Source organism: Canis lupus, chromosome 20 (assembly GCF_048164855.1).
Source record: "Canis lupus baileyi chromosome 20, mCanLup2.hap1, whole genome shotgun sequence".
NCBI classification, from domain to species: Eukaryota; Metazoa; Chordata; class Mammalia; order Carnivora; family Canidae; genus Canis; species Canis lupus.
In genome coordinates, this window is record NC_132857.1 from 20688255 (window position 1) to 20709978 (window position 21724).

Sequence of the window (21724 nt, forward strand, 5' to 3'; positions counted from 1 at the left end):
TGTTAAAGATGCTATCATAAAAAAAGATGCTATCATAAAATTATGTCTGTGGTGAAGTGGATCCACAAGAAAGAAGCAGTCTTTCTGTTGAGGGTCTGGGAGGAGTGGGATAAGCTTCATAAAGATGATTAAGACCAACTGAATGATGGTTTCCAGGTCTTTACTGCCTCCTTAGAACAAAATTATGCATCCATATCGTTTTTCATGAGACATTACAGTTGACACTTGAACAACATGGCGTTGGGGTCACACACACCCCCGCTGTGTAGTCAAAAATCCATGTGTAACTTTTGATGCCCCCAAAACTTAACTGCTATTAACCTACTGTTGACCAGAAGCCTGACCAATAACATAGTCAACTAACACATATTTTATATGTATTATGTATTATATTCTTACAATAAAGTAAGCTAGAGAAAAGAATGTTAAGAAAATCATAAGGAGGAGTAAATACATTTATAATACTGTACTGTAAGAAATCCATGTATAAATGGACCCACGGAGTTCAAACTCATCTTGCTCAAGGGTCAACTGTACTGGTACTCTGGGTGTTGAATAGGGAGAGTGTATTACTCCACTCCAGCAATTTTGTGCTTCGCCATGTACCTTGCATCGAGCAATGAAGTATTAAAAATCTTTAAATTTATTTTAGTGATTGACTGCTTTTCTGGATCTGCCACTCACCAGGAGAAAAATATGCCCTGAGTATCCATAGATCCCATAATGAGAGACATGAGGAGAGGCTATAAACCTGACTCTCAGTCTGAAGCAGAATTTCTGTAGCTCATCTGAAAACTCAACAGCATGAGATAAATGATTATGGTTGTAATCCACCAACATTTGGGGATTATTTATTACCTAACATACAGCAACCAAAACTTCAGTAATATCATGATCCTTTATCAAGGCAAGGAAGACACACATGTCAGAAGAATGGGGTATTCCAAGCAGGAGGAACAGCATGGGCAAGTTCCTCCAGGTCCATGAAAGTCTTATTATGACTGCAAATTGTTCAATAGATGCTAATATAGGGAGGAGTGGGACATAGAATCAGACTGAGATAATCAGGAACAGAGAGTCATAGAAGAGTTTGTTAGCATGTATAAGGGTTTAGCCTGTAGCCTATAGGTATTAAGAAACCACTGGCATAGTTTGAGCAAAAAAGAGATGTAGTTAGATATGCATTTTAGAAAGAATTTCTAAAATTAGCAATGTGGGGACAGTGTGGAGCCAGGCCAGTGCCAAGGAGATTCAGGATACCAATGAGCAATACTGAGGACAGAGAGGAGAATGCAGGCTCTAGAGAGATTATGGAATTGAGACCATCATCAACAGTATTATCATTTTTTTCACAAAATCAACCTTCTATATCTCTAATACTTTTCAAAGTGAGATCAGGGGAAGTTCTAAAAAAAATCAAATCTACAAATATTAGATATTGGTAGATATACCAATATATATATACCAATATATCTTATACCAATATAAGATACCAATATCTAATATTGGTAGATTTGCTTCCAATCTAGCCAATATTAAAAAACAAAACAAAACAAAACAAAAAACAGTGCTCTAATAATCAGTTCATTGAAAATCAATTAGCCAAGGCACATTCATTTAAAGCCAATTGGCTAAATAATTCATTTCTCCCTAACACATCATTTCTTCCTAAACAGTAACATAAAGTGAGTATAGGATGGAGTGAAGATACAGAAGAGGAAATGTCAAGGCCAGATGCAGGGGTAGGCACAGGGGTTGGAGTGGGGGAGGAAGAGCAGCAAAGTTGGAGGGCAGAGAGAGTAGGAGAAGCCACAATAAAGAAAAAATCCCGAGGAAAACAATCCTTAGTAATTCAGCAAATTAGCTTTGGGCAGCAGGTTTTCACTGATTTGGGGTGAGTTGCTATTCCTCAGTTGGAGCCCCTCAGGGAGCAAATAACACATTCATGGGGTAGAACTGGAAAGACTTTAGTGAAGGAACAATTTAGAGAGGAGAGAGCAGAGTGAAAGCCGACAAAGTCTGATTAAGCATCAAGGGACAAGCGGTAGTGCAAAGACTTTTTCTGCCTTGCAGAGACAAGCCCTGCCTTTGGGAAGAGGGCTGCTGGAGAGGAGTGCAGCTGCTGGCCATCCTGCTGAAACTACACTGCAGGTGCTCCCTCTTCTCTATGGTGCTTGATGTGCCTGCAACAGGGGTGGAGAGGGAAGGGGCCCGTGTGTGTGTGTGTGTGTGTGTGTGTGTGTGTGTGTGTACACAAATAGGTGAAAGAAGGGGGTTGGTTGGACCACTACCACTGCATCACTTAGGACAGCTACATTATTTGTCTGTTACACATTAGAGTTTCTTACAATAACAACAACAACAACAAAGACTTACTGGATTAAAGACTTTCTTTTATGTATATGCTAGAAAATACAAAACGAAAAGAAAGAGTCTTTGCTCCAAGTAGCCTACAGTGAAGGCCAGGAGAGAAAACAAGTGTCAAGGTAAATAACTGTATGAATTAATATACACTGAATGCTAAATGAAGCCAATCGGCAATTAGAGCCACAGAAGTCAGAAAGTTAGGGATAGTGACTCTTTAGTTTATCTTTTAGATTTTGTGAATCATGTAGGTAAAAATGTTTCCCTTTTTTTTTTTTTTAACTTTTATTTATTTATGATAGTCATCACAGAGAGAGAGAGAAGCAGAGACACAGGCGGAGGGAGAAGCAGGCTCAATGCACCGGGAGCCCGACGTGGGATTCGATCCCGGGTCTCCAGGATCACGCCCCGGGCCAAAGGCAGGCGCCAAACCGCTGCGCCACCCAGGGATCCCCCCTTTTTTTTTTTATTTCAGAGCAAAATTTGTGGTCCATCTGGTAGTATGTTGAACTTTATGGCAGACATTTTATGAATATACACTTTATCCCTGGCTCCATTTTATAACGTGGTCTTAGTCTTCACTTGCTCTGGTTTTCTTACGTAAGCATAGTTTAGTTATTTTCATGTTTTAGAATCAGAAGGGTATGATTCAAATTCCAATGCTGCCATTTAGTAGTTGAATCACCTCAGATAAATTATCTAACTATTCTGAGTTGGGTCCCTTGTAGAAGTTTAACCTCATGTAATTTTGTAAGAATGCATATTCTTAGCAGATAGCACTCAAGTGTAGGTTAATCTGAAACCCCTCGAGGTGGTTTTCTTAGTCAGGACTTTTGTCTTCGATATTCAGCTAAAAGCTCAGATTGAAGACAGTCGGTGATAATTGTCTCCATATTCAAAAATTAACTGCTGGAGGTCTCAACGAAGGCAGTACAACTCCTCAAAGGGGAATTTCTGGAAATTTGAGGGGGTAATTTTGGCTGTAAAGGGGCGTGGGAGTGCTGCCTCTGACATTTAGTGGGAGGAGGTGGGAATGCTTGACGCCCTGCAGTGCATCAGACAGTCCCACACAACAGAGAATCGTCCCACTTCCCCCACAGCCTTCAAATAACTCATTGGTGAAAAACCTCTTCATAATTCTCTGAACCCAGAACTACACTGCACATGTAAACACCCGGAAATTCTGGCACCTTTTAAACAAAGCCTGATCTTGCAGGAACGGAACTACTGAGTAAATAAAGGGAAGATTGCACGTTGCCTTATTTGAACCAAGAGTTGTTCACTGTTTTGGAAAACTACATAGGAAGCCCCCCAAAGAAAATCACAAATATGCTCAAAGGGCATCTGGCTCTGCCTGACTTACAGGGCACTACTATCACATCCATTATAGGGATCTCGGGAGCTTTGTGCCTTTCCCTTACCAGTATCTTCTGGCCACAACATACTCTTAAGGAAGCAAGACATGAAAGTAGCAGAGTTGGAAAGGCATTAGGAATAACAAGTCATCCCTATTCCACATTGAAGTTTCCAAGCCACAGGACAAAACTGAACTGTAATATTATTGTATTGACTATACGAGTATAAATTTGAACTTCTGCATTGGATTGGACTAGGAAGTTTTAAAGCCTGAAAACAAGTTGTAATTACTAGAAAGAGGCATAACTGAAAACTATAGGGTCTAAGATGATTTCAACAGCAGCGTCTGACAATAAAGATGTATGTCTAAAGGCTGTGATGAGAGAAAAATGCAGTCAATTCCTGACTGTTCTTCCTTTGAGATAAACCCATTCAATTCCCCAGTTGATAAGGGATCTAAACATTATTATCACTTACCCCTATTAGGGTCATGCTCTAAACAAGACAGCTGGCAGATGCTGTAAGCAAGCTCTAGCAACATTGTGTGAGACACAATCTAGCCGTCAAGTGCTGGGACATGCCAGTCTTCTCCTTCCAGCCTCTTTTCCACACCATGCAGGGGAAGTTCTCTAAAATCAAGTCAAAGAAAAATTGAACTTTTAGAAGCTCTCAGTTGGATAACCGATAAGGAGATACAATGTGGGGGTTTTGAATAAAACTAGACTAAGGCAAATACTCTTCTAAAGGAAGAGAATACCCCAAAACTTCTGCTCTTCTAGATAGCTATACTATATTGTTGGTTCGTCCTTGGCAGGCCAAGAGGGGACTGAGATGGGATCAGGGAAATGGAGCCATGGAATGAATAACCAGGTGCTATCTCCATGCTTACATGTTGTGGAAGCTACCTCATTAGGATTGGTGTGAAAATGGTGCTTTGGAATCCACACCGGCTGGTAATCATGCAAGGCTGTTTGTTTAGTGTATGCTCTATTCATGTACTTTTCAAGAAGCTGGTGTATTCATAGGCAGCAGGATAAGGATTTGAAAGTTAAGACCCTGTGAAATTCTTTCTCTAGATCACAACAACCAACTAACTCCAGAGCAGCTCATTCTAATAGCTTCATTCTGTATCCTTTAAGAACTTCAAACATTTTCTTCCCTTGGGAAATCGGTTTCTGGCATTATTTTATTATGGTTGTTAATAATTTGGATTAGTAATTTGACATTTCAACTATAGAGGTGGGTTTTAAAAATACTCATAACAAGAGTAAAAGAATCTCATTTTCTGCTGCTTAGAGAATGCTACATATTTGCATACTCAATAAGTAGCAAGTTTTTTGTTCTTATACAACTTATAGTGTTTGGGGAAATGTGTGTTGGGGAAATTTTAAGTCTTATAAATTGTACTAAGTTTACGAAGCAGAAGTTGTGGGGCACCTGGGTGGCTCAGTTGGTTAGGTGTCTGGGGATCTGGGATCGAGCCCCACATCGGCCTCCCTGGTTAGTGGGTTGCCTGCTTCTCCCTTTCCCTCTGCAGCTCCCCTTGCTTGTTCTCCCTCTCTATGTCTCAAATAAATAAATAAATAAATAAATAAATAAATAAATAAATAAAAATATATTTTTTTTAAAAAAAAGGAAGCAAAAGTTGTGCTTCCATATTAAAATTGTATGAGTTATTGTTAGATTATTGAGAATTAAAATTGTCATTACCTGAAGAACTAATTCCTAAGAAAGCTTATTTAGACTTGAAAACTCCCAAGTATAAGGTCTGTGTTGATTTTCATCTGTGTCCAAATGGCATTCTCCTTGACTTTTCTTAAGGCATCAATATTAATTTTGTCCTTTCTGTACCCAACCCCGGGGAGTATCATAGAATAAAACAGGAAGAAAAGGAATAACATTAATTAATCACCTATAGTCAGTCATAGAGCTGTGTTTACTTGTAGAGAAATCATGAATTGCATTTTAGAGTCTCTTCCTAATGAGAACCCTGAGGACAAACTCCTTGGCCTTTTGTTGGTATTAGACGTGCACCTGAGCATCGATCTTTTAGATAACTGATGAAACTCATCATGATTTTTTTCCTGTTTGTTTGTTTTTTTTACCCACAACAAAAACTAAAGCCAAAATTGAGTTTTCTGTTTTGCAAATATTTAGAACTTCATGGAGTACATTTGCAGATTAGCTTTATTTCTGGCTCTAATATATGTTACTACCTTCTTATCTCTTTACATCAGTTCTAATTTATGTTACCTTTTGTTGGTTTGTATATATCTTTATAAGATGGTCTAAATCCTTATAGTCTAGAAAAAGAAGGCATCAGGCATTCGTACATGTAAAGCTCACAGAATGCTGCTTAGCAACATATTATATAAAGCTACTTATTCATCAACTGCAGGCATTACTCAGGGAGAGAAAGTCCAGAGGAAAGGACATTTATTCTGTTGTCCTGGAATATTTGTAGGGCTCTAAAGCTATGGAGAATGGGTTATAGGTACCCTTGCTGTCTAAATAAAGCTGCAAGACATACTTCTATGGACCTGCTCAGAGGTGGCTAACACAGTCCTTTGTTCACCCTGACATCTAGTTCTTTGGGAGAATTCAGGGAAGAGATTACACAGGCGTGGAGAATATTTAGATTTTTTTTCTCCCCATCCCTGTCTCAAGCCTGTGAGGATTTCCCAAATAAGAATTATCTAAATTCTCAAAATTTGAGAATCATCCCTACCCCAGCCATGAATGAATTCAGTGGAAGAACTCTTAAGTGTAAGTGATGCGTGTTCCCTAGGGTTAGGAAATATGAACATAGAACTGGTCTTTTCTTCTAACTGAAGAACTCTGAAGTCAGGAGGCCGATGGCAAAAGCTTATAATGGCAAGACAAGGAGACAGGGCAGTAGTGAGAGCAGCCCCACTTAGAGAAAATTTATTGGTAAGAATATGGAGGAGTTTCTTTTCTTTTTTTTTTTTATGGAGGAGTTTCCTATTGGCCAAGTAGGTACCACCAAAGGAAGCTAAACTTAATCTTTTTTTTTTTTTTAAGATTTTAATGATTTATTCATGAGAAACACAGAGAGAAAGGCAGAGACACAGGCAGAGGGAGAAGTGGGGAACCTGATGTAGGACTCTATCCCAGGATCCCAGCCAGGATCATGACCTGAGCCAAAGGCAGATGCTCAACTGTTGAGCCACCCAGGCACTGTGTAAATTCAATCTTCTTGAAATTGCTCCACTCAGTAGTGATCTCCTGCAAGGGTAAGATTACTTCAGAGATAAACCACTAGAGATGGGAGCTGGGGAGAGGTTCATCTGGGTCAGTCAGGGAGGTATTCCCCATGTCAAGAAACTGCAGTTCGGAGGTTCCCATGGAGCCTGCATATATGCCTAGAAAATGCCAGTATTTGATTACCTGCACCATTGGAGGACATGAAATCCACCCTGTACAGATTATCACCAGTTAAACTTAAAAACATTGGCACTTTTCCATTTTTTTTTAAAAACTGAAGTGTAATTGATACACAACATTATTAGTTTCAAGTGTACAACATAATGATTTGATATTTGTATATATTGCAAAATGACCACCACAATTATTAAACTCCCTTCACCATATATACTTATAGATTTTATTTTTCTTATGATGAGAACTTTTAAGATTTATTCTCTCAGGAACTTTCAAATATGTAATGCAGTATTATTAACTACAGTCTCCATACTTTACATCATAATAACATAATTTATTTAAATTATAACTGGAAGTTTTCACCTTTTGACTCCCCTCATGCATTTTACCTCCATATAATCCCTGCCTCTGGCAACTACCAATCTGTTCTCTGTATCTATAAACTTGATATTATTTGCTTGTTTGTCTTTTAGATCCCCAGTACAAGTGAGATCATACAGTATTTGTCTTACCCTGTCTGACTTACTTCACTTGGCATAATGCCTTCAAGTTTCATCCATGTTGTCATAAATGGCAGTATTTCATTTTTAATGGCTGAATAATATTCTATTGTGTGTATGTAATATTTACTATATTATACTTTATATTATTATTATATAAATTATCTTTATCTACCCATCAATTGATAGACACAGGTTGTTTCCAGATCCTGGCTGTTGATAACAATGCTTCAATGAACATGAAAGGCCATATATCTTTTCAAGTTAGTATTTTCATTTTCTTCAGATAAATACCCAGGAGTGGAATTGCTGGATCATATAGTAATTCTATTTTTAATTTTTTGAGGAACATCTATACTGTTTTCCTTAATGGCTGCACCAATTTACATTACCACCAATAGTGCACAAAGGTTCCTTTTTCTCCATGTTGTGGGTGTTGAATTATCCCTGCATCTCTGAAATAAATCCCACTTGATCATGGAGAATGATCTTTTAAATGTATTGTCCAATTTGGTTTTCTAATATTTGTCAAGAATTCTGCATCTATACAGAGATACTGGCCTGTAGTTTTGTGATATCTTTGGCTTTCTCTTTATCTTTAGTTTTCTGTAATTTGAATATGATATGCCTAGGTGTAGTTTTTTTGTCTCTTTGTTTGTTTGGTATTTATCCTTCTTGATGTTCTCAGAACTTCCTGGATCTGTGGCTTGGTGTCTGTCATTAATTTTGGAAAATTCTCAGCCATTATTGCTTTAAAGGTCTCTTCTGTTTTTTTTCTACCTTCTTTTATATTCCATTTATACATATGTTACACTTTTTGAAATTGTTCTATGATTCTTGAATGTCCTGGTTTTTGTTTTTTGTTTTCATTCTTTTTTCTCTGTATTTCAGTTTGGAAGTTTCAACTGACATATCTTAAACCTCACTGATTCTTCCTTTGGCCATGTGCCAGTCTGATGAAAAGCCCATCAAATACATTATTTATTTCTATTACAGAATGTTTTTTTTTCCTAGCATTTCCTTCTTTCTTAGAGTTTCCATCTCTCTGATTACATTAGCCATTATGTTCTTGCATGTTGTCTATGTTTTCCCATTAGAGCTCTTAACATTTGAATAATTAATTATTTTAAATCTCCTCTGTCCTATCTGTGTCTAGTTATGAAGATTGCTTTGCCTCTTGAAACTATTGCCATTTATCATACCTTGCTATTTTTTGTTCAAAGCCAGACATGATGTATAGGGTGACAACTAATCTGAAGGCATTTATTGTGTGGTTTCATGTTAGCATGGCTAGAAATTGACCTACATTTATTGGGGGTTTTTTTTGTAACTATAGATACCAGAAACTTTAAACTCTTTTAGTGTTCTTGTTTTTGCCCCTGTTGTCTTTGGGAATCCTAGAAATTCTTCCTTAAATAGAGTGTGAAGCTTGAAGCTCTTTTAGTTGTAATCCACTGTAATTACTCTGGAGTCTTATTGCTAGCTTGGTAAGGTATTGAAAGGGAAAGCATTCTAAAAGCTTATAATTAAATTTCAGTCTGTTAGTGGGCCAGTGCCCCAGGTGATGACCTTTATGAGTGTTCCTTAGATTTTTTTTTTTTTTCCTTTTTAGGTGAGAGGATTGAAGTTGATTAATGCTCTCTTCCCTGGTGGGATGAGGCTTTGGTAAAGCATTTCACCTGGATAGTAGCTCTTTCTTATGGAGAACGCTCTCAGCGTATTTCAGAGTGGTTACCCTTCCTTTCCCTCTGTCAGACTCATAAGGAGGTCTTTGCTGACTCTTCACTGTGAAGACTTGGTGGCATTCTGGAGGAAAAACCCACAATTAATCACAATAGTGACATCTCATCACATTCACAGGGTCCATCCATACTCAAAGGGAAGGGAACTGTACAAGGGCAAGATTTATTCAGGATAATATTATCTTATCATAATGACATTTTGGCAAGATAAACTGATAGCAAGAATTCTACCTTAATTGAAGTACACTATGAATGGTCTATCTTATTATCACTTCACTGGAACAGTAGCCAGAAATCCTTGAGTTATAAGTAAGTTTTCTTTTTGGGTACCAATTTCTGCTTCAGTGACATTCTTAACCTAACACATTGTTGCAAGCATTTGTATCTCTAGTTTTTATTACAGTAACAACTACATATTACCTGCAAATGGTAGTTGTACCTAAATTATCACAGCAGGTTTGATTTCTCTGCATCAGAGTGACCTCAAACACTGACAGCAGGAAAGAAAATTGGGGTTCTTTAAAGCACAAGAGAGTGATGGATGAATTTACATTGTAAATGAAAAAACCCATACATATGCAATAAAGGTTTTGAAAGCAGCCTATAATAGTGAGACAAGTGGAACTGACCTTCAGCTTCCTCCTAACAAAACCAATGTCCTCTTTCAAGTGTCAAGTACATTTGATGGGTCAATGAATCAAGGCTATTATTAGAAAAGAGAAAATTACTTTTCCGACTGATAAAAAGTTATATTCTTTATAGAAACAGATTTTCTGAAAGAATAATCAGGAAAGGGTAGTAAAGAAATTTCTTAATAATTGATATAATTAGTAGTGACAGTGCGACAGAAGCTAGTTCTATAAGCTACTAAAATACATAAAGGTAAAAACTATAGCATTAGCAACACAATTGGAAATAAAGTTACAAAAGTAATACCTAAGCCCTAAAACAGACTGTATTATTTTTTATTGAAGGGAGTTAAAAGATATATGTCTGGAAAAGAAAAAGAACTTGTGAATTGGTATAACTGACCAGCTATTTGGAAGAAAAAGCTATTCTATCCTCTACTTAAGCAATGTACCAATATAAATTTTAACTTTATTTAGCTTATCAGTACTACTAATAATAACAGAGGCAATCACCACTACTATTCAGGAAACAGTCCTCAAACCTGTTACAGTTACCTGGTTGATTGTTAACAGCCAGCAGTCTATGTCCCTCAGATAGGCAGTGGTAATCTATCAAAATTCCTGTGCTTTGTTCCTTTCTTCCTCTTTCCTGCAGACCAGTGCAAGGCTGGATAAATGCTTCTATTTTGGAGGCTCCTATTTCTTTCAGGGGTGGTGGGAAGTAAATATTCCAAGGTGAGTCTTGCAGAGAGAACAAAAGTGTCATTTGACTTCCACCCCAAGCCATATCTACCAACAAAGCTTTATCAGTAGTAAAGGTTTTATTTTTATTTCATTTGCCTGACTTCTACAACTTTTCTATTTGCTACTGAACTTGGGCTGGGTAAAGTGCTATCATATTTCACCTCTCAAAGTCCAACAACTGTTGGCTGAAACAAATTATATTCGAGTTACTTGTTTTACTCATTCCTTTCTACTAACTTTAGTGACAAATACTAATAGCACAATTTTATAGAAGAAAATGTTGAAGTTGAAGGGCTTTAAATAATTCTAAAGATTACATAAGTAATTACATAAGTAATAAATAAGTAATTACATAAATAAATAAATAAATAAATAAATAAATAAATACATAAGTAGTGAAAAAATAAAGGAGAAACAAAATTAGATGAACATAGAAGCCATTATCAAATCTCTGAACGGAGAAAGTTGTCTGAGTTTAAAAGCAGTAGAAATATGTATACTTTCACCACTCTTATTCAACATAGTCCTCAATGTTCTAGCAACTATAATTAGGTCAGAAAAAGAAATAAAAAGGCATATAATATGGAAAGGGAAAAAATAAAACTTTCCCTATTTACAGATGATATTATTTCATTACTGTCTACAAACACAATCCCAAAAAAATCCACCAAAAAAAAAAAAAAAATCCTAGAGCTAATAAGTGAATTCAGCAAGATCCCAGGTTATAAGATCAACACATAAAAATCAAGCATTCTCCTGTATACTAACAATTAAACATGTTGAAACCACAGTTATAAATGGAATGCCATTTAAAATTACTCCAAAAAATGAAATTCTTATGTATATTCTTCAAAGAACATTTTAAGGGGTACCTGGGTGGCTCAATCAGTTAAGTCTGCCTTCAGTTCAGGTCATGATCTCAGGGTCCTGGGATCAAGCCCCATGTCAGGCTCTCTGCTCAATGGAGAATCTGCTTATCTCTCCCTCTGTGTTCTCTCTCTCTCTCTCTCTTTCACTCTTCGTTCTCTCAAGTAAATAAATAAAATCTTTAAAAAAATGTATTTAAAAAAAGGACATTTTAGGATCCACATGATGAAAATTACAAATGAGATAAAAAAGTTAAAGCAAACCTAGAAAAGATTGACCTATTCATGGACTGGCAGATTTAACATAGCAAAGATATCAATTCTTCCAAATTGATTTGTAGGTTCAATGCAATTACTATCAAAATCCCAGCAAGCTTTTTTTTTTTTAAAACATAGACCAGCTTATTCTAAAATTTATATGAATAGGCACAGACCTTAGAATAGGTAAGACAATCTTGACAAAGAAAAATAAAGTGGGACAAGACTCACTATTAGTATGTGGCTATAGTAATCAAGGCAGTATGGTATTAGCAGAGAAATAGATATTTAGATCAATGGAACAGAGTAGGGAACCTAAAATAGACCCACACAAAAATACACAACTGATTTTTGACAGAGGTACAAAAACAATCCAGTGGGTTTAATGGCATAAAATTTGACAGTAGTTAAAATAGCTTATAGCCATTATCAGTACTCTTCCTGTTAACATGAGCACTGAGAAGCATAGCTCTTAAAACTTGTTTCTTTCAAAATTCACATTTTATTCTGAAAAAAAAGTACAAAGAAAAATAACATCAATATAAACATCTAGAATCATAAATTTTGAGAATTGTGTTTACTTTAATGTTCCAACTTTCCCTTATTCTATAGTATATTGAAAAGGACCTATTTTAGAACATTTTAATTGTTGGCATAATCAGACTACCTTCCTCAGCAAAGTAGAATAGCCAAAAAATAGCAATTATCAAAGGGGAAATAGCTGGTAAGTGACTCAATTCTTTGAACTTTTCAGTGGTACATGAATTAAATGACACTGGATTTGAACAGCAAACTGAGATGTATGTTCAAATGTAAATGCCAATATCATTGTATATTGCATTATTGTTTGAAAAGGTAAATTTTTAGGTTAAATTAAATGATTTTGTAGGCTACCAAAACATGATATAAAATTGAAAATATGGGGATATAAGAAAATTTGACAAATAATAAAATGGTTTATCAATTTAAAACAATAAACAATCCAGTGGAAGAAGAATAACTTTTCAATAAATGGTGGTAGAGCAATTGAAAATTCATAAGCAAAAATTTGAACATGAACCTAAACCTCACATCTTATACAAAAATAACTCAAAATAACTTGCCAACTTAAATGTAAGCATAAAACCATAAAATGTTCACAATATGCATTGTTTTACAATGTCTTAAAATTTTTTATAAAAAAAATAATGACAATCTTTTTCAAGATGTAAGGCTAGGTAAAGAGTTCATAGGACTGACACCAAAGCAGAATATGTAAGAGGAAAATTGATAATTTGAACTTCATCAAAATTAAGATTTTTCTTCTTTGGAAAATACCAAACGAAGAAGATGCGAAAATAGAGCTACAGACTGGGAGAAAATATTTGCAAACCATATATCTGATAAAGGATGAGTATTTAGAAATATAAAGAACTCTCAAAGTCCAACATTAAAGATTCAATTAGAAAATAAGAGACATGAAGAGAAATTCCATCTAAGAGAATATACAGATGGCAAATGAAAAGATGTTCAACATAATTAGCCATTGGAGAAATGCAAATCAAAACCACAATGAGATAACATTACCTGTCTATCACAATTCCTGAAATTAAAACAAAACAAAACAAAACAAAACAAAACAAAATAGTGACAACACCAAATGCTGAAGACAAGGCAGAGAAACTGAATCACTCATATATTCCTAGAACGAATGAAAAATGACACAGTCACTCTGGAAAACAGTTTGGCAGTTTCAAATGAACTAAATATACAGTGCCCTTAGGATGGCTACTATTAAAAGAAAAAAAAAAGCAGAAAACAAGTGCTGGTTGGGCTGTGGAGAAATTGGAACTCTTGCGGGAATGTAAAATGGAGGCAAACTGGCAAACAGTACGGTGGTTCCACAAAAAATTAAACATCAAATTATCACATGGTCCAGAGATTTCATTTTTGGGTATACACCTGAAAGAATTAAAATCAAGAACTTAAAGAGATATTGGTACACCCACATTCAAAGCAACAGTATTCACAATAGCCAAAATGTGAAGGCAATGCAAGCATCCATGTGTGGATGAATGTATAAACACAACAATATGTACATACAATGATATATTATTATTCAGCCTTAAAAGGAATGGAATTCTGACACATGTTGCAACATGGATAAACCTTGAAAACATGCTAAGTTAAGTAAGCCAGACACAATAGAACAAATATTTTGTTTACACTTATAGGAAGTGTCTAGAATGGCCCATTTATTGACAAAAAGTAGAATAGTAATTATATAGTGGGTTGGGGAGAAGGGATAACGGGGAGCTATTATTTAACGGGTGAAGAGTTTTAGTTTTAGATGAGGAAAATGTTCTGGAGGTAGTCAAGGTGGCACAACAATGTGAACATACTAAATGCCACTGAATTTTAAGTGTATACACTTAAAAATGATTTAAAATGCAAATTTCATGTTATGTATCTTTTACCACACACACACACATATATATATATAAACTAAACATGCAACTACAACATGATCCACAAACCACACTCATAGATATTTATCTTAAAGAAATAAGAACTTGTGTGTAAACAAAATGCTGTGTACACATGTTCATAGCTACTTTATTTGTAATAGCTAAAACCTAACCAGTCCAGATACCCCTAAATGGGAGACTGGCTAAACTGTGGCACATACTTACCATGGACTACCATTCAGCAATAAAGAGGAATTCTGAAACACAGAACCACTTGGATGGATATTTAGGGAAGTATGTTGAAAGAAAGCCACTTCCAAAAGATTAGGCTCTATGGTTCCACTTATATAGCCTTTAAAAAAAAGATTTTATTTATTTATTTGAAAGAAAGAGAGACAGAGAGAGCATGGGTAGAAAGGAGGGGCAGAGGGAAAGAGAGAAGCAGGCTTCCCACTGAACAGTGAAGTGAAGCTCAATCCCAGGATGTTGGGATCATGAGCTGAGCTGCAGATGCTTAACTGACTCAGTCACCCAGGCGCCCCCACTCATATAACATTTTTTTAAAGAAAATTTTAGAAATGGAAAACAGATTTGCGGTTTTCAGAGGTTAGGGATAGGGAAAAAGGGGATGCAGAAGACAGTGGATGTGGTTATAAAAGGGAAATACAAGGGGTTTTTGAAGTGATGGAACTGTTCTGTATTTTGACTGGACACAGGAGCCTACACATGTGAGAAGATTATGTAGAAGTAAATACACACACTTCAAACACACAAATGAATACAATAAAACTTGAAAATCTGAATAAAACCAATGCATTGTATGAATATCAGTATCATGGTTGCAATATTATACCTTTTTTTTTTTTTTTTTTTTTGCAAAAATGTTTTGTTTTGCTCAGTGCTACCACTGGGGAGAAACTTTGGTAAAAGGCTCCTGAGATCTCTTGTATTATTTCTTATATCTGTATGTGAATTGACAAATATATCAATAAAATTTTAAATAAAAAAGAAAGCAAGAAATAGCATTGACACACAAAAAAGATCCAATGGATAAGAGTATATAAATGCTTAAAAATCTGCATAAAAAACAAGAACATAGCCAGAATTGTAATGTGAAAACAAACAATAATTTTGATAGCAAATATTATAGCAAAAAAACTAATATGTTGAATCTATACCCAGGAAACCTCTGATGGGCAAATGAGGAAAGGATGTGCATAAAAAAAAAAAACACTTTAGTAGTAGTGATCTCACTGTGTTGCCTTTGGACCCTGAAGGTCCCCAAGGCTCCCTATGTTGAACATTGTACAAAAGTAATGGTGGGTAAGCTGTTAGTGCCTGAGTATGAAGCAAGACAATGGCACCAAAGTCATCATCATTGCATTTTTCACTGTTATGCAATTGTAGTAAACAGAACAAAACAAAATGAAGCAAAACGAAAAGGCCAATTTTATTGAAGAATGTCCTTGATGAAACAGTAAAAGTGGGGGATCCCTGGGTGGCTCAGTGGTTTAGTGGCTGCCATCAGCCCAGGGCGTGATTCTGGAGTCCTAGGATCGAGTACTGCTCCTGCATGGAGCCTGCTTCTCCCTCTGCCTGCGTCTTGCCCCCCCCCCCCCTCTCTCTCTCTCTCTGTGTTTCTCATGAATAAATAAATAAAATATTTACAAAGAAGAAGAAGAAGAAGAAGAAGAAGAAGAAGAAGAAAGAAGAAGAAGAAAAATTGATGAGTTTTATTAAATCTTAATCTCTGAGGGTGTATATTGTTAATTTTCTATGTGACAAAATGGGAAGTGTGAGTAAAGCATTTCCTGTGAGTACCAAAGTAAAATAGCACCTTGGGAAAACACTTTGTCATTATTTAAATTGCAAGCTGAACTAGCCATTTTTTTTTCATGAAACATTTTTACTTGAAAGAAATGACAAGAAAATTATGGCTATTCAAAATTTGGCAGACATTTTTTTTTTGAAATTGAGGGAAGTGAGCCTGTCACTTGCCAATGATAAAATCTGAGCTTTCAAGTAAAAATTAGAATATTGGAAAATAAAAAACTATCATTGTGAACTTGATATCTTTCCAGTTCTTCAACATTTTTCTAATGATATTGGTGGCTATATTAACAAGTTTGAGTTTTGACATTTTTAAATATATTTTTTATTGAAGTTCTATTTTACCAATATATAGTATAACACCCAGTGCTCCTCCCATCATGTGCCCCCCTCAGTGCCCATCACCCAGTCACCCCATTCCCCTACCTGCCTCCCCTTCCATGAAATATAACATTTAGAAAATTTGCATTACTCAGTGAACTAATATTTTTAAATGGCTAAGGCAGGAAATATTTTTAAAATTATGCTTGAGTAAAAAAATGTACTCAAAGGATAGAAACACTAATGTATTTTAACGAAAAGGACATTAATGTTTCATTGATATGATTTCAGATTATTTTTTATAAGTAATCCTTAAGAAATAGCCACTTGTTGAGTTCTGGTGTTATCATTAAAAAAGAAAAGACACATTTTTTTTTTTTTTCAGAAAAGGCTATTAAAATATCCCTTCTTTACCAACTAGGGTTTATCCTTGAACAGGCAACGGTTAGGGACTCACTCCCAGCGAAGTCATAAATCTAAGTTTAACTTTTGACACCCTGCATATGTAACTAATAGCCTACTATTGACAAAAGCTTTACTGGTAACATAAATAGTAGATTAACACATATTTTGTATGTTATATTCATTATATACCGTGTTCTTATAATAAAAGAAGCTAAGGAAAAGAAAATAAGAAAGTCACAAGGAAAAGACAATACATGTAGAATACTGTACTGTAAAAAAATCTGTGTATAAGTAGACCCACACAGTTCAAGCTTGTAATGTCTAAGGGTCAACTGTACATATTGGTGAGACACTGAATTTTCTGCATATAGTTCAACAAAAGAAACATATTGTGACTGATTATATGCCAAAGCAAGTATGAGAATTCAGTTGTCTTCTAATCAAATATTTAAAATATTTGTAAAAATTTAAAATAATTCCACTCTCAAAATTTTTTTTATTTTAGAAATTATTATTTTTCATTAAAATATTATGTGTTATAACACATAATAGATTTATTTTTTCAATGAATTAATAAGCACATGTTTTAAAACTTCTCAGTTTTAGCTTCCAATATGGCAAAATATCAAAGGATATGACCCACATAAACAAAAACTATAGGTCCTCAATTTTTCTTAAGAGGTAAAAGCATCCTGAAACTAAAAAATTGACCATTTCTATATTATAGGAAATATAACTGGTTAGAATAACAATGGAAAAGTGTTTGATTTCATTGCAATAAAAGAAATGCAAGCTGAGACAACAATAACTTTTCCTCTAGACTGAGCAAAAGTTTAAATGCTAATGCTTAAGGTGGATAAATTATTCAAGGTAAAATAAATGTATTCAGAGATCACTGGCCAGAACATTCAACACTTTTTTGGAAGGTGAGGTAAATTAAAAGTATCAAGTCTTCAAAGCGTTTGACCTGGTAATTTAACTTTTAAAGATTTAAGGAAGGAAATATATTGCAAGGGGAAAAGGGTACTAGGTACCAAGATGCTCATTAACATTGACTTGTACATTAATAAGAGTAGTGAAAATTTTAAAATAATCCAAATATTGGGAAAAAAAGACAGTGGCTTAGGAAATGAGAATATTGCCACTAAGTAAGGTTTTATGCAGCTCCTTGAATCACATTTCAAACAATTTGAGCCAACATAGAAATACTTTTGTTACATCTTAAATTTAAAAAATTAGATATATAAGTTTAAATGTAATAGGATTAGAGGTACACATGAGTTTTTTAAAAGCCCAGATAGTCATACACTGTAATCTTTGTTGATTCTATTTCTGTCTTTCTGTATTTCCCCCATCTTTTATAATAGCTATTTATAATAGCTATTTATTTATAATTGATTTAAAGATAAACTTCATTTAAAAATATATGGTATTAGGGATCCCTGGGTGGCGCAGTGGTTTGGCGTCTGCCTTTGGCCCAGGGCGCGATCCTGGAGACCCGGGATTGAGTCCCACGTCGGGCTCCCAGTGCATGGAGCCTGCTTCTCCCTCTGCCTGTGTCTCTGCCTCTCTCTCTCTCTCTCTCTCTCTCTCTCTGTGTATAAATATATATATGGTATTTACCTCCAGCTCACTGTATCAGTCTTTCTTTCCTGTATCTCTTCTTTGGCATTCGGCAATCTGGAGAGAATTTGGTGTGGGCAAAGTCGAAAAGAAGTGTCCTTTGATTTACATGTAGGGTGTGTATACATTTCAGTTTGCCCCCAAAATCCCAGTTTTACATATATTTAACCAAAACAATTGTTAGTAGTATCTTCCTTCTCTTTTTGTGAAAGTTTTCTGGTTTTGATGATAAGTTATGGCCTTCAAAAGATATCACGTAGACCCAAATCTAATCCCTTATCATTTTCTTGCTCTGAATCCTCTAAGGTATCTTATTCCAAGTTCTTTCTCAACTGCTTATAACTCTCTAACATTGAAGGTAATATTTTCTTATAGTTCTCTTGGATGCTGTTCTTTCAAACTCAAAGAGTCTCAGGGTGATTGTCTTTCTCTAACTTCTCAATCTCAATTTTTTATTGAAGACAGAGTCTCTGAACAGAGAATCTCAGGACAGTTGGCAGAAGCTTCTAACTAAAAGTGATGCTTCATGCAGTCAGAGAACATCTTGAGTTGAGGTTAACTTGGATCCAGTCCAGGAACAGCCCATTTTTATGTATTTCTTAAACCATCTATTCAGTAACTTAACCTCCTAACTTCTTACTAAGCTGGCAGCTAAGGCTATTTTTATAAACATATTCTTGTTTATTGGAAGAGGAGTGGAGAGATAGTCCTAAGTGTTGGATACAAAAAAAGTTGTTTCCATCTCTATTAGTCAGGGTTCTCCAAAGAAATAGAACCAATAGGATATTTTATATATATATAAATATGTACATATGTATACATACATGCATATACATATATAAAATTTGTATTTTACACTGGTCTCCTCATTGGAGGCAGATGTGATAAAAAGACTTTATATTCATTGTTTTTACACAAAAGTACAAGATCCATTAGGCAGAGAGCCATTGCATATCTGCCTCATGATAGATTTGTAAGATCTTAAACTTCTCTATGAAAGGTACCTCTTTTTATAGAAATCATACTTTATTTTTATTTTTTCTAATTTTAGGAAAAACCCTTCCCTTCAATGTTTGAGGTGAGAAAAGAAGTAAAATGGGATAGAAGTAAAATGGGATTCCCTTCCCTCCTTATATCAACTCTTTTGAAATGGATCTGGTGAGTCCTGTTGGGCGGGGGGGGGGATGTATACCTTTTTGATCTACTCCAATCCTGGAGGAGAATCAATAGCTCTGGGGGCCAGATTTTTTTTCTTTAAAACTTTATTTTTTTATTCATGAGAGATACAGAGAGAGAGGCAGAGACATAGGTAGAGGGAGAAGCAGGCTCCATGCAGGGAGCCTGATGTGGGACTCCATCCCAGGACCCTGGGATCACAACCTGAACCAAAGCCAGACAACCAACCACTGACCTACCCAGGCACCTCTGAGGCCAGATCTACTGGGACAGTTTTACTTCTAGGAAGAGGAACATAGCAATTATTGGAATTACCTAAATATTACTTGGAATGATATGTTACAGGAAAAACCCTTTAGGTTTGTCTTTGTTCCTTGGTGTCTGAAATGAGTTAAAATATGCTTTGGCCTAAAGGTGGAGGCATCCAAAGTTTGGTAGATGTGCTAAATATTGTTAAATGATGACAGAATAAATGTTGCTTCATGTCCCTAGAAAAATAAACTTCAAGTAAGGTCAAAAGTAAATATCTTAGCAATGCACTTGATGCCCTTTTATACATATACATATTTAAAAAGGAGCAAACTGAAATATATTTCCTTTTGACCTAAAAATATTAATAATAGGAAATTTTATCATGTATTGAGACATATCAAGCTACATAGAAACATAAAATTTAATACAAAGAAGCAATTCATTAGATTTACATTTGCATATTGCATATTCAAAAATTTATTTTTGAGTGACACTGTGAGATTTCCAAGGTAACCCTTTTTAGAAAAGGGTTATGGCTTCAGCCTCTCTGTGGCTCTCTGTCCCTCTCTGTCTGGTTGCTTGCCCTCAGAACACACCTGTCATTCTGTGAGAAAGCCAAGCTGCCACATACAAAGGCCATGTGTAGCTGTACCCACCCACCCCACAAATGCCAGATATGTGGGCGAGTCTTCAGATGACTTGAGCCCCCACCTTGAAGTCGCCCCAGGTCCAACGTGCAGTAGAGAGTAGATCAGGTACAAGTTGTGCCTACTGAGCCTTGTCAAAATACAAGTGAACAAATATATGTTGCTCTTATTTTAGCCCAATGTGTTTTGGGGTTGTTCACTACACAGAAAAAAGAAAAGGAAGATATTATCTAACTCTAAATTCTAGCCAACATATATTTTCTTATTGTTATAATAAAAGGCATATATTTTCGTTATTTTCCCCTTTTTGCATGTTCTTTCTCTCTGTAACACACACACACACACACACACACAGGTTCTAATATGTTAATTACTTAAAAAGTCTGGATCTAAACAAATACTGAGATCAGCAACAGAGAAATTACCTGAACATGTCATGTTCCGGTAACAGGTGGTCCAACAGTATGAATGTGCTTCCCAGATCAAGTTATACATTGATGACTTATAGCAAAAGAACACATCTGGAGATGACACAGCTGATTGTGAATGACGGTGGACTTAACAGAAGAGAGAGATGATGTTTCCAGCAAACATTAGCATCCTGTTATGACTCATTCTATGTCCTCAGGCATGAGAAAGGCACAATGTCTGTTCCCTTGTCTTTAGAACATTGGAGGCATTTTGTCCTCACATTGCAACACTGAAAGAACAGGTGACTAAGCAAGAAGAGTTGAAGGTAGTGCTGATTCTTCTGAATATATTCAGAAAATCTCTGGCAACAATAATGTAACTATTAATTGCCCCTATTTTTCTCTGATGGTCCTCAGTTTAAATATAAGAATTGATCTTTCTGTGTCAGGCTAAGTGCTAAGCACTTAGGCTACCATCCTAAAAGAGCACAATCCCTGGCCACAGGAATCTTGCATCTAGAGGAGAAAGACACACATATAGACAATTTCAGTACAGAGTGATAAAGGCTATAATGAAGTTGAATACAGAAGTCTATGAGCTCCCAGAGGACAGGCACTAAGCCAGTTGGAAGAGGGCTGCTTTCCAAGAGGACTTTCTGGAGAAAATGGGTTCTGAATCCAGCCCTGAAGGAAGAATAGGAGGGGAAGGAGAGAAAGATGGGTATGTATGCATTGCATTGGGTGCAGGGCAG